The sequence below is a fragment of the Choloepus didactylus genome, chromosome 4, assembly GCF_015220235.1.
Source record: "Choloepus didactylus isolate mChoDid1 chromosome 4, mChoDid1.pri, whole genome shotgun sequence".
NCBI classification, from domain to species: domain Eukaryota; kingdom Metazoa; phylum Chordata; class Mammalia; order Pilosa; family Megalonychidae; genus Choloepus; species Choloepus didactylus.
In genome coordinates this window covers 195,270,934-195,283,256 of record NC_051310.1, presented here as the reverse complement: position 1 = coordinate 195,283,256, position 12,323 = coordinate 195,270,934, and the positions used below count along the sequence as shown (strand labels likewise).

Genomic DNA, 12,323 nt, shown 5'->3' with positions numbered 1-12,323 from the left:
TTTGGGAATATTATAAATATCAAGATATATTAATGTATCACCTTACATGAATCTGATTAGTGACTATTTGGGTGTGTAAAACTTGTAGGAGATTTATATACACTTGTTGAAATTTCTGTGGTCTAATGAGTTGAGCACCTTCCCCTGTGTTTATTGTGTTGTATTGAATATAAATTCTTGATATCCACACAGGCTAGGGGTGTATATTGTCACACACCCATGTAATAACTAACCAGATCAATAGACAACTTTTGCAGCACCACAGACGTCCCCTCTTTTCTTTCCCAGTCAAAAATCCCAAGGATAATAATTATTTTGACCTCAACTACCATAGATTAACTTTGTGGTGGACTTATATAAATTAAATTGTAGGATATTTTTTGTTTGGCTTTTCTTGGATATTCTGTGAGTCTTCCATATTATTGCATGAAAAATCTCTCCTGTTATGGTCTACACTATAGGAAGTGATCAACAGGAGTACTCTGAATAGACTTTCATGTATTATTATTTTTTAATAGAACTGCCCCACACCCTCCCTAAATCTTCTTCCACCCTGAAATCTAAGCTCTCACACAGGAAAATATGACATCTCTATAGTAATTTATTTGGGATTATATACAGGAGTAAAACTGCTAGAGCATAAGGTACATGTGAATATTTAACTTTGGCAAACTTGATGGTTTTTACTAATGTAGTTTCATCAACCTAACCCCTGCCAGCACTGTATGAGTTCAGGTTCTTCTACATTACATACAAGGTGGAATGATGTTTGCTTAATTAACATTCTGGGGGTGTAGTCCTCAATCATTAGGTTCTTAATTTGCATTTTTCTGTGGTCTAATGAGTTGAGTACCTTCCCCTGTGCTTATTTCCATTTGGGCATTACCTTTGGTGATGCACCTGTACTAATCTTTTTCTTTTTCCATTGAAAACACCTACCTTTTTTCATATATGTTTGTTCAAATTCCTTATATTGATCCTTTTAAAAAATGCATCTGATACACGTATCCTCTGAGTTTGTGGCCTGCACTTTGCTCTCAGTGGTAACATTTTGATGAATCCAGATTCCCAATTTAAAATCAAATGTGGTTTGCCAGCCTTTACTTTTATGGGTAATACACTTTCTATCCCATTTAAAATATCTTACTTCAAGGACATAAGGATATTATATTTTTCTTTCTAGATGCTTGTCTTGCCTTTCACAATTAGGATCATAATCAATATTAAATTAGTTGTATGGTGTAAAGTATGGCTCAAATTTTTAAATATTGATATCTCACTTACAATATCATTTATTTATATGAATCATTTATGCCAGACCAGAAAGTAGAAGGAAAATCCTGCATGACTTTTACTATTGTTGGGTGGGGGTGGTTTCTCCCAAGTTTGTAAGAACAACCCCACTCCTGATACCTCAAAAACTGATCTTTTATATAAAGATACTGATTTAGTGATTTCTTTTTCTTCACCTGCCCCACACTCTCCCTAATTCTTCTTCAACCCTGAAATCTAGGGTCTCACACAGGAAAATATGACATCTCTATACTAAGAGTTTCATCTGCAACCTATTTTGGAGCAGCTGAACACTGATGAATTAAGAAAGTTCAAATCTCTACTGAGTCCTTCCCATGAAAGGTGAGCTACAGCAGACCCCATGGTCTGAGGTGGAAGAAGGTAGTGGCAAGCAACTGGCAGAGATTCTGATCAATGTCTCCCCAAACTATTGGATGATTGTGATTATAAACATCTTGAAAAAGATGAACCTCACAGATTTGTCCAAGTTAGCGAGAAGCTCAATCCTGGGTAATTAGAACTCAGTCTACACTGGACATTTAAAAAAAAGAATTAAGTCCTCATGGTTTTAGAAACATCAGGAATATCATTGCAACTTGTAGGAGTTTTACATACACTTGTTGAAATTTCTTTGTGGTCTAATGGGTTGACCCTGTGCTTATTGTGTTGTATTGAATATAAATCCTATTCACACAGGCTAGGGGTGGGAATGGACAAAGTTCAGGGATTCTGTCAATTTCTCTCTTCTACTATCTACACTAACATTTTCCCTATACTCTCTCATGCTCTTGGCTAGTTTCCCACCTATCCCAGCATTTTGTGTGTTCTCATGACTTAATTGGTTACTTTTACCAGTTCCTTTCCCAGGTAGAATAAATTCATCCAAGTCTATTATGTTAAAAGAAAGGTTCCTCAAATCAACATGTTCTTCTAAGCAGGAGTTAGCAAACCTTTCCTGTAAAAGGGATGTAAATATTTTAGGCATTGTAGGCCACAGTCTGTGTTGCAAATGTTCATCTATACTGTTCTAGGGTGAAAGCAGCCATAGAAGATAGTAAATAAATGGGCATGGCTGTGTTATAATGAACTTAATTTACACAAGCAGGCAGTAGACTTGATATGGTCTGTGAGCCATAGTTTGCCAATCCCTGTTCTAGAGCAGTGAATTTCAAACTGGGCTGCTTATGAAACTGCATAGAGAACTTTAAAATCACTGCTTCTGTGTGGTCCTACCCACAGAGATTCTGACTTAATAGGTTAGATGTTGACTGGGAATATTTTTTAAATTTCAATTATTTTACTAGTGACAAATTTAGGATTTAAGGATTTTTAAAATCCAGGAATCCACAGCCTCTACTTATAGGAAAAAAAGTATCTCAATTCCTTTGCTACTCCATGTGATACTGGAATTGTCTGGATTTAAAAGTGAAATCTGTGTGGAGATATATGATTTCATTGCAGGGTTTTTCAGCAAATGATTATGGCTCATACATTCATTAGAGTAAAATTGTAAAACTTCTCTTTGCCATTTGATGACCTAATAATGATGGCCTTTTAAAAAAGCATTTTTCTTCCACTTGTATAAATTTCCATCAGATATCTAAAACCATTCTACTTCTCTTTCTATCAGTTCTAAAACCTGTGCCATCAGACTATTACTGAGACATTAAGTGTGATCTAGCAGAAACCTCCCAAGGATGAACTAATTTACTTGAAAATGGAAAGTCTAAGTTATAGACTCAGAGCTACTATAGAACAAATGTTTAGTATCACCTGCCCAGTTTAGATTTTAATACCTTATTTCTGACTTCCATGTCAATTATGTTGTCTTCATTTTCTTCATTTCTATAGGGCTATAAATTCTTTAAGAGCTCATGTTCTTTTGCCTACTCTTTAAATTAGGTATATCCCAGTGGGCTGACCAGCTGTTTGCACATTCTACTTGTCCTGGTTGACATCTCCTATTAAACTTTAAACTATGCTGACCCTCCCCAAAGGGTAACAGAGAATCTCCCAGTCTGCATTATTCCCTAAATTTCAGAATACTTTATCAATCCTCTTCTGTATATCTTCCCAGTTCCATAGTAACTTCAATTCTTCCATCAAAATTTGACCATGTATTACTCCTCCCTTCCTTCTAAGCACTATCCACTCTATATTATTTCCCAGTTTTCATGGTAGCAATGCCTGTCTACAAAAGGGAGACAGGGGGATTAGAAGGAAATCATCCTGTAACCCTGGAATTGTGGTTTGCCACATTATTACTATCACCCTAAGGTAGCTTAATTGGCACCCAAGGCTGAATTCAGACCACCTTGAAGTCTCTTTGTTTTCCCAGTTTATATTTCAATGATGCTGCTATAACAAGCCCAATTCCACTCTTTTTTTTTCAGAGTACATGTGGGCCTCAACAGCACTCCTGGCTGCCAAGGGCATTTGGACAGACAATGTTGTTTGATAGAGAAGACCTTAGGAGGATTGGGATACAGGACAGTGATCTCTGTCCCTTCCTGGACAAGGCTATCCTTCAGAGGGACAGACTATGAGGACTGGTACTGCTTCATATATGTCAATGTCCAGCAGCTTCTTCCTGCCATGTTCTATGTTCTGGGGTGTGAGGAGGAAGAAGATGGGGAGACCTGCAGGTGGGATATTGGGGATGTGGAGAAACTGTTCTCCACAGGAGAAAGATTAAAGAACCCCAGCCTGATCCATGAGATACTTCTTGTTTGGTCTTTTGAATGAAAAGAGAGTCAAGGAGCTGGAGACAATTTTCAACTGCCAGATGTCAATGGAGGTGAAACAGAATTGCTGAAATACAAAGGACTTTCCAATGAGAATAAAACTTCTCTTCAATAATGGTCATGAAGGAACTGTTTTCTGTTTCCATGAATCTCAGAAGAGGTTGTGAAGGATGTAGTGGCACAATTTAAGGAAATGTCTTTTCATTTGAAAAATACATTTGAAGTGATGTATTCTTCATTCCACCTCAAGCACTGTCAAAATTTACAGAAAATCTCACTTCAGGTGGGAAATGATTCTGCATCAGAATTACATTCTTAGTTTGAGAGGTAAGAATTCACTTTTACTCTCCTCATTCTCACATCTTCAATCTTATGTCAAATTCCATTGAGAAAAGTTCAGAATCACTTCTACTCTCTGTAGCTTAGGATCTGAATTCTCCCTGTTGCTGGACTTCCTGCCTGATGAACATTCAAAGCGGGAGGCATGGTGTCATGACTAGGAATGAGTGCTTTGGAACCAATGCTTGTTTTAATGTGAGGTAGGTCTGGGCCATCAGGCATCCATAACACTGTCACCATTTCAAATATTTTCCCCTCCATACACTTAGTTGTTAAAATTTCTCCTTACATACCTTTTAGTAGATCATCTTTGCTGTCTTTCTCACAGGTTCCAGAAAGATTATCACTGGCTTTGTCTCTGGAAGAATCTCTGCTCTGTGTTTAGATCAAATTAGAACCTGAGCTTTCTGCAAGTAAGTCAAAGCTTTATCAGTGACTCCTTGTTGCAGATACTTTGTGAGCAAATCAACCATGGCACCAGAATCACCAGAAAGTGGTGTAAGTAGAAACTAATCCTGGGATGGAGAAACCCTAGCCATGGCCATGCTTCTTGCATGCATCATATAGGAGAAATATTTGAATCTGTGGACAGGCTTCAACCAGGTACTCAAGGTAAAAGGAAACAAAATGGTTCTTATTCTCAAATTTGTCTTTTGGGAGGACTGAATTACATCAAGTCATTTTTATGAAATATAGCAGAGTTTAGATGTTCTCAAAGTTCTACTCTGGGCATATTTGATTAGATAAATCTTAGAAACAGATGGACTAAATGGCATGCTGAGAATTTTAGATGAAGATACTTGGTTGGGATGTGTCTCCAAAAGTTCATGTCTACTTGGCATGTGTGACTTATTTGGAAGTATATGGTCTTGTAGATATACTCAAGTTACAATGAGTTTGTCTTGGATAAGAGGGGCCCTACATCCAATGACTGGTGGCCTTATAAGGAAAAGGAAATTTGGACACACACAGGGAAAAATGGCTAAGTGAAGTTGGTGGCAGACATTGGAGTGAGGCAGCCACAAGCCATACAGTGCTAAGGATTGCCATTAACCATTAGAATTTAGAAGAAGCAAGGAAGTATTCTTCCCTAAACACTTCAAAGGAATCATGGCCCTGCTGACACTTGTATTTCTGATTTCTAACCCCCAGAACTGTGAGAATGAACTTCTATGGTTTAAACTAAAAAGTTCATGTTAATTTGTTCCAGCAGCTGTAGGAAGCTAATGTGAATAAGTTGGTAATAGTGAGAAAATATGGGCTCTGTAGCATCCATTTCTCACATATAAAAAGGAACCAAACTTACATGGTATCAAATATTGGACAAGGTTTGTATCCAGATCCCAAGCTTAATAAATTGTAGTGCTTATAACATAGGATGAGTGTTCAGAATTGTGCCTGTACCTAGTTATCACTGATCAAATGCTAGATATTTAAGTAACATTATTTGGGCCAATCACTAGGAAAAAATAAGACCTAATCTCTTCTTTTGGTAGATGACAATTTACAATCTGCCATGAAAGGGCACTGGGGGCAGTTGTATTCTGTTCTACAGCTTTAGATCTGCACAAGGAAAAGAGATGGGATTGACACAGAGGTGCATAACTGAGAACTAGGCATAGGAAAGACTATCGCTTGACACAGAGGCCACAGGTCTACCTGAAAGTGACAAAGGTCAGAAATGTACCATTGGTGTATTCATCAGCTATTGCTGTTTAAAAAATCTCCCTGAAACTTGTGACTTAGAACAATACATGTTTTTCTCATAGCATTGGGTAAGGAGTCTGTGCATGGCTTAGCTTCAGAGTCCTATGTTTCAGTGTCTCTCACCAAGCTGTAATCCAGTTATTGTTCAAGGATGTGGTCTTCTCTGAGGCTTGGTCCTCTTCCAAATTCATATGGTGGCTGGCAGACTTCAGTTTCCTGCATGTTGTCAGATTGAGGGACCCAGCATCTCCCTGTTCCCTGCCATGTGTTCCTCTCCATAGAGAGACTTAAATACCTGAAATTTGAACTAACTTCTTCCTGGAATTCAATATAGTTTGAATAAACTATAGGCTATTAAAGGCCTTCATGGTGATTTGAAAACAGAATAAACACAATTTAATTAGCTATGTTATAGCTTTGTTTCCCAGTAAGGACTCAGTTAAGCCAAGACCTCATGTAAGCTGCAAATATCTTTGTGGGTTTCCTTTTCCCCAGTGTGATGAGGAGTCTCTTGTTGATCTACCTCTTCATTAGCAGTGGGCTGCTAAATCTCAGTGCAGAAGACTTCCTTATGAATCCCTGTGAGATGTGTGGATGAATGTTTCCAAAATCTAAGGAAAATGATATTTCCTCAATTTTTCCCTTTGTGAAAAAGACTTAGAGCAGGATGTTATCAACATGGTGATGTAAACAGCTACTGGAAACTTCTCTCCAGAGACTCAATGAAAAAAATGATAATTCTGAATGGTTTAAAACTCTGGAAGAGGATGGAGACTGGAGAAAGACACTGCAAAAGCTGAACTGAAGAAAGAAGAAATGTCAGGTAGGAATTTTCTGTCTGAGACTAGAGGTCCTCTCCTCTACCCCTCACTTGGTCTCCATGTGGGAAAGGCACTGAAATGGCAGACAGGACCTTTTTCACCATGGACACAGATTTTAAAGCCCCACAGTGGTGAAAAATGCCCTCACTGTTTGAAGACCTGATGGACACGGGAGGACATTTCAAGGCCCAAATCAATGAGGTACAAAGAGACTGAGACAACTTGTCCAGAAGCATGTTTCCAGCCCTGGGTCTGAAAGCTATTCCCCACCCTAGGGAAGAGGCAGACTATCCTCTGAGGGTGATTAAGTTACTGAATAGTGCCATCTGCTGGAAAGTGCAAAAAGTGCAAGGATCCTTTCTTTGGAATACACCCTGTATGGGAACCCAGCCCTGTTTAGGCTGAGAAATAAAGAAGACCCAACTGTTAAAGCAGGGACCCTAATCAAACCCAGGTCTTGCTAACTCAAACCATGCTGAAAGATATCTGGGTCTTTGATTTTTCGTACAGGAATTTTTGCTTTCAGACTCAAAGACACAGCCAAGCTTTCCTATGATATTTCTGAATTGGTGATTGGAGCAATTCTAGAGCTGCTTTTTCTAAGAGCAGACCTTCTGGGTACTTTACTTTGCTCAAGTGATCTTTCCCCCAGATACTGGCTATAAAGAGAAGTCTTAGTTCAAAAATGTGCATCACATGGGCTTATGACTTGAACTATTTTCTCTGGAAAATTTTATAAACCACATTCCCAAGAATTTAGAGATAATATCCCATCCAGTGTCTCCTCAGTAACCAGTATTTCTGTATACAAGTTAATCAAAAGGGCTTTAAGTAAAGTTTTCAGATCTAGGACTGGGTGATTTTCTTGTCTAGTCAGCCATAAATTAGATGTTTTTTAAATTGGGCCCAACTGGGCTTGGGGTCAGAGCTGCTAAAAGATCCCACATTCATTGCTGCCCTGGAATTGTGTAGCTTCCCATAACTATGTCCTCCAGTCACAATAATTGGGAAGTAATAAGGAGTCATCAGGGTCAAAAGTCAGAGTTATGGAAGGTGATAAAAGAAGACAGAGCATAATCTAAGACTTTGGAACTTATTTGATGCTGCAACCAGAATCCTACCAAATGATACAAAAAATGCCTTCTTAATTCAATACACAAGATTTTATAAAATTGCTTTTACATTAAATTCTCCATGTTGAAGAACCAGCATTATAAAATTGGAATCTAACCAAATGATGCAATTTTGCTAGATTCATTTCAGAACTTTATTACCACCAAGGGGCCCAGTGGAAAATCATAAATCCCAGAATGGTGACATAATATAAATATTCTGAAAAGTAAATGAAACAATAAATTAATTGATAGTAGTGAACATATTCCAGTATTTAAGTTTTCCCTGTATTCATGTTCCATAGAAATGGATGAAATCCATAAGACAAGGATGAAGAGTTAAAGGATGAAATCTCATAAGACAATGGAAGAATGAAACATATCTTATGGATAAGGGGTGATTACTGAATATCTTAGACATGCCTATACATTGTTATATTTTACATTTCAAAGAAGTTAAAAAGAAGAAAAATTGAGAAGGAAGAGTAAAAGCATATGAAAAACCTGGATAGATAAAGAAGGAAAATTGCAAGCAATATCCAGAAAGATGGCGTGAACATGGATCAGATCTACCTGGGAAAATGACCATTCGATTGTGATCACTGATCCTGCCCATCCTACACCCACAGCTCATTTCACTTACTTGTGTGCTGCATTGTGGCCCACACTGACCTTTCCTCAGTGAGCTCATCCTCTGAAACTTTCAGCTCGCTTTGACCTCTCCTCCAGGAGAGCCATATTCATCAGTTAGTAAGCTTGGGTCCCAGGATAGATCTGGTAACTATGGAAGAATGAGATTATGAGGAGGTTGTTTGCTTTTCATCAACACCTACTTGGCAATTTTGCTGGATGCCTATCTCTGCAACCCTACCATCTATTCAGGATCTTCCATTATCTCCTATATATTTTTGAGTTATTCTCTCCTGCATGCTAAAGGGTACAGCACTGTGAGTACCTGGGGAATATGAGGGGTGAAATTTCTAATAAACAGATGAAATATATCTCCACTATTGGATGACTTTCTTGAGATAGTGTTTCTCTCTGAAAGTTTTTTTTTCCCTTTTATTTGTCATTTGGTCTGCAGGAACTCATGTTCTTCTCAAGGCTTTAAAAGTGAAATTACAGAGCTCAGAATACCTGTTTTCTCACATAAAAAGAAATCCATTATAATAAATCAAAGTTATTCTTGAAATCCCTCCTTCCAAGATAAGAGGACAGTATAAGTCAACAGTGGAGGAACTGCCCTGCCTATGAGTCATTTGATAAGAAAAATTCAGGGTGAGGTCAAGTAACTGTGTTGGCAGCAGCTTCAATAGAACTGTCTCAGTCTTACCAGTGACCCTCTAAATGGCAATTTATCCTCCTGCAGTCTCCAATGTACTCACCAATTCCTGAGTTTCCTTGAAGCTCCTGGGAACCAGAATAGAAAAGACAAACAGCTGGAGTTTTCTTCAGTCTTTTCTGCCCACTATTACACTCTGAGTACTGCTTGAGAAAATATTAAATTTCCTCTTTATGAATAAAAATGCTTTTAAAAAGTTAAACCTCCTTTCTGCTGTCTTCCCTGTGCAGTAGATTGGAAATATTCTGGCCTTCTATAATTGTTTATACATACACTTGGCCTGCCTTGTGGTGAAAGTTCCACTCCTGTTCAGTGGTAAATCTTGTGGCTACAAGCTTAAGCATTGATTAGGAAATGACACATATGTTTCCAACCACAATGATGTATTCTTTTTTTTTTTTTTTTAAATTCATTTTATTGAGATATATTCACATACCATGCAGTCATACAAATCGTACATTCGATTGTTCACAGTACCATTACATAGTTGTGCATTCATCACCAAAATCAATCCCTGACACCTTCATTACCACATACACACAAATAACAAGAATAATAATTAAAGTGAAAAAGAGCAATTAAAGTAAAAAAGAACACTGGGTGCCTTTGTTTGTTTTTTTCCTTCCCCCATTTTTCTACTCATCCATCCATAAAGTAGACAAAGGAAAGTGTGGTCCATATGGCTTTCCCAATCCCATTGTCACCCCTCATAAGCTACATTTTTATACAATTGTCTTCAAGATTCATGGGTTCTGGGTTGTAGTTTGATAGTTTCAGGTATCTACCACCAGCTACCCCAATTCCTTAGAACCTTAAAAGGGTTGTCTATATTGTGCGTAAGAGTGCCCACCAGAGTGACCTCTCAGCTCCTTTTGGAATCTCTCTGCCACTGAAGCTTATTTCATTTCCTTTCACTTCCCCATTTTGGTCAAGAAGATGTTCTCCATCCCAACATGCTGGGTCTACATTCCTCCCCGGGAGTCATATTCCACATTGCCAGGGAGATTCACTCTCCTGGGTGTCTGATTCCATGTAGGGGGGAGGGCAGTGATTTCACCTGCCAAGTTGGCTTAGCTAGAGAGAGAGGGCCACATCTGAGCAACAAAGAGGCATTCGGGAGGAGGCTCTTAGGCACAATTATAGGGAGGCCTAGCCTCTCCTTTGCAGCAACATAAATGACTTCTTTTTATTACATGGGTAAAGAACCAGCTGTACTGACACCGTGGGCTCAAATGGAAGGTGTGATCTGACATAGCGATTTGTGCATGATGTACAAGCCAAGTGCAGAGAAACCCCTGCTGTCCACATGCCTCTCCTATGAGTGACTCCCAGCCCCAGCTTCAGATCCCACCTAAATGACTCCAAACACAACTGCAGGGCAGTTTCTGGTTTAAAAATCCAATCCTCAGATTGAGCATGTGACTCCTACCAATGATGTATTCTTTTTACTGTTGAATATTAAATTCAGGAATCTGGACTGAGGTCAGCTTCATCATCTGGAGTTAAGAGTTCCTGCTTACCATTCATTTAATCCAGAATCTATGGTGAGAATTTGGGAATCCCAGTGATCTAAGAGTCAGGGAAACAAATGGATAAGAGATGGATGGTTTTTCTACTCTCCTTCATAGAAATGTAATTCCTCTCCTGGTTCTGCATTATACAATTTCTCCTGTCTTTCACTGATCATGTATATGTTATAATGCTTAGTTCTAGAAAGTATGAGTAAGGTAGTGAACAAGAAAGCCAACACTCAGTTCCTCATGACACACAGTCTTGTTAGTGAGACTATCCATGAAAAGTTAAAGTGCAGAAAGTAAAAGCTACCCACATTAGAGACCAGTGACCCCAACTGATTATTCTACCCACATAACAGTGATCATAAATTGCCCAGCCTCATTCACTATCCAGCCTCAGAGGATGGTGAGGAAAATGGTCTTCAAGTTTGTTTAACCATGAAAAATGCTACAACTCATTATAGTCAGATTGGAAAACCAAAAGAAACCCACATTATCAACACAATCCTTGTGGAGGCAAAAACACCCTCAAACACTTCTTGTGGGAGTACAAATTGGTACAATCTTTTTGGAAGACAGTTCAGCATCATGGAATGCCAATGATTCTGCACAAATCCTATAGACTACCAATTCTGCCCAGAAAGGTTTATGCTAAGGTAGTGATTGGCAAAGTGTGGCCAACCAGTCAAATCTAATCTGCTGCCTATTTTATATGGCCTCTGAGCTAGGAATTTTTTTATTTTACATTTTTAAACAGTTGAAAAAATTCAAAAGAAGAATAAATTTCATGACACATGAAAATTATATGGTATTAAAATTTCAGTGTCTACAAATAAAGTTTTGTTGGAACACAAATGCACTCACTCATTTATACATTGCCGATGGCTGCCTCAGCACTACAATGACAGCACTATTTGCTACAGCAATCATAAGGCCCTCAAAACTGAAAATATTTTCCAGCACAGTATAGAAAAAATTTACTTACTTCTTTGCTAAAGGAGCACACATGCACAGAAACAACAGGAAACCTCATGAGGCTTTCCATAGCAACATTGTCTATGATAGCAAAAACAGTGGAAAATGCAAACCTGTATCAGCATTGCTTTGGCTAAAATGCACATTCCTACAACAGAGTGCTTATGTGCAGTGTAAATTAACAAATTGCAAGTGCAATAATCAAAATTAATTCATTTTTTAAACATAATAAGCAAAAAGAGCAAGTCACAAAAGAACATAAACACTATGGTCCATTTAGATAAATTCTGAAAGCACCAAAAGTAAACAATTCATTGTTTAGGGATATGCAGATGCTAAAATGAGCAAGAAAACCATGGAATGATCAATCCCAAAATCATTACCCTGTTTTATTGTTTTTGGCCCCCCAGCAGGGAGGTTGGAAGATGATCACATGGGGGTATAGCATGCTTAAGACATAAGGCATTTGCAAACCA

General features: G+C 38.2%; 1 long non-coding RNA gene across 3 annotated transcripts in view; it reads left to right on the top strand.

Moving 5' to 3' along the window:
• LOC119532520 overlaps nucleotides 1-12,323 on the top strand; it is a 92,845-nt gene that overhangs the window by 60,845 nt on the left and 19,677 nt on the right. For 2 of the 3 annotated variants that reach the window (XR_005216554.1, XR_005216553.1), the window contains exons 4-9: nucleotides 1,514-1,635; nucleotides 3,687-4,364; nucleotides 4,459-4,576; nucleotides 4,705-4,789; nucleotides 6,739-6,906; nucleotides 8,322-9,004. This is a non-coding gene — a long non-coding RNA (uncharacterized LOC119532520). Of the gene's footprint in view, nucleotides 1-1,513; nucleotides 1,636-3,686; nucleotides 4,365-4,458; nucleotides 4,577-4,704; nucleotides 4,790-6,738; nucleotides 6,907-8,321; nucleotides 9,005-12,323 lie in introns of those variants that run through there. The other variant, XR_005216555.1, reaches the window with a different exon arrangement.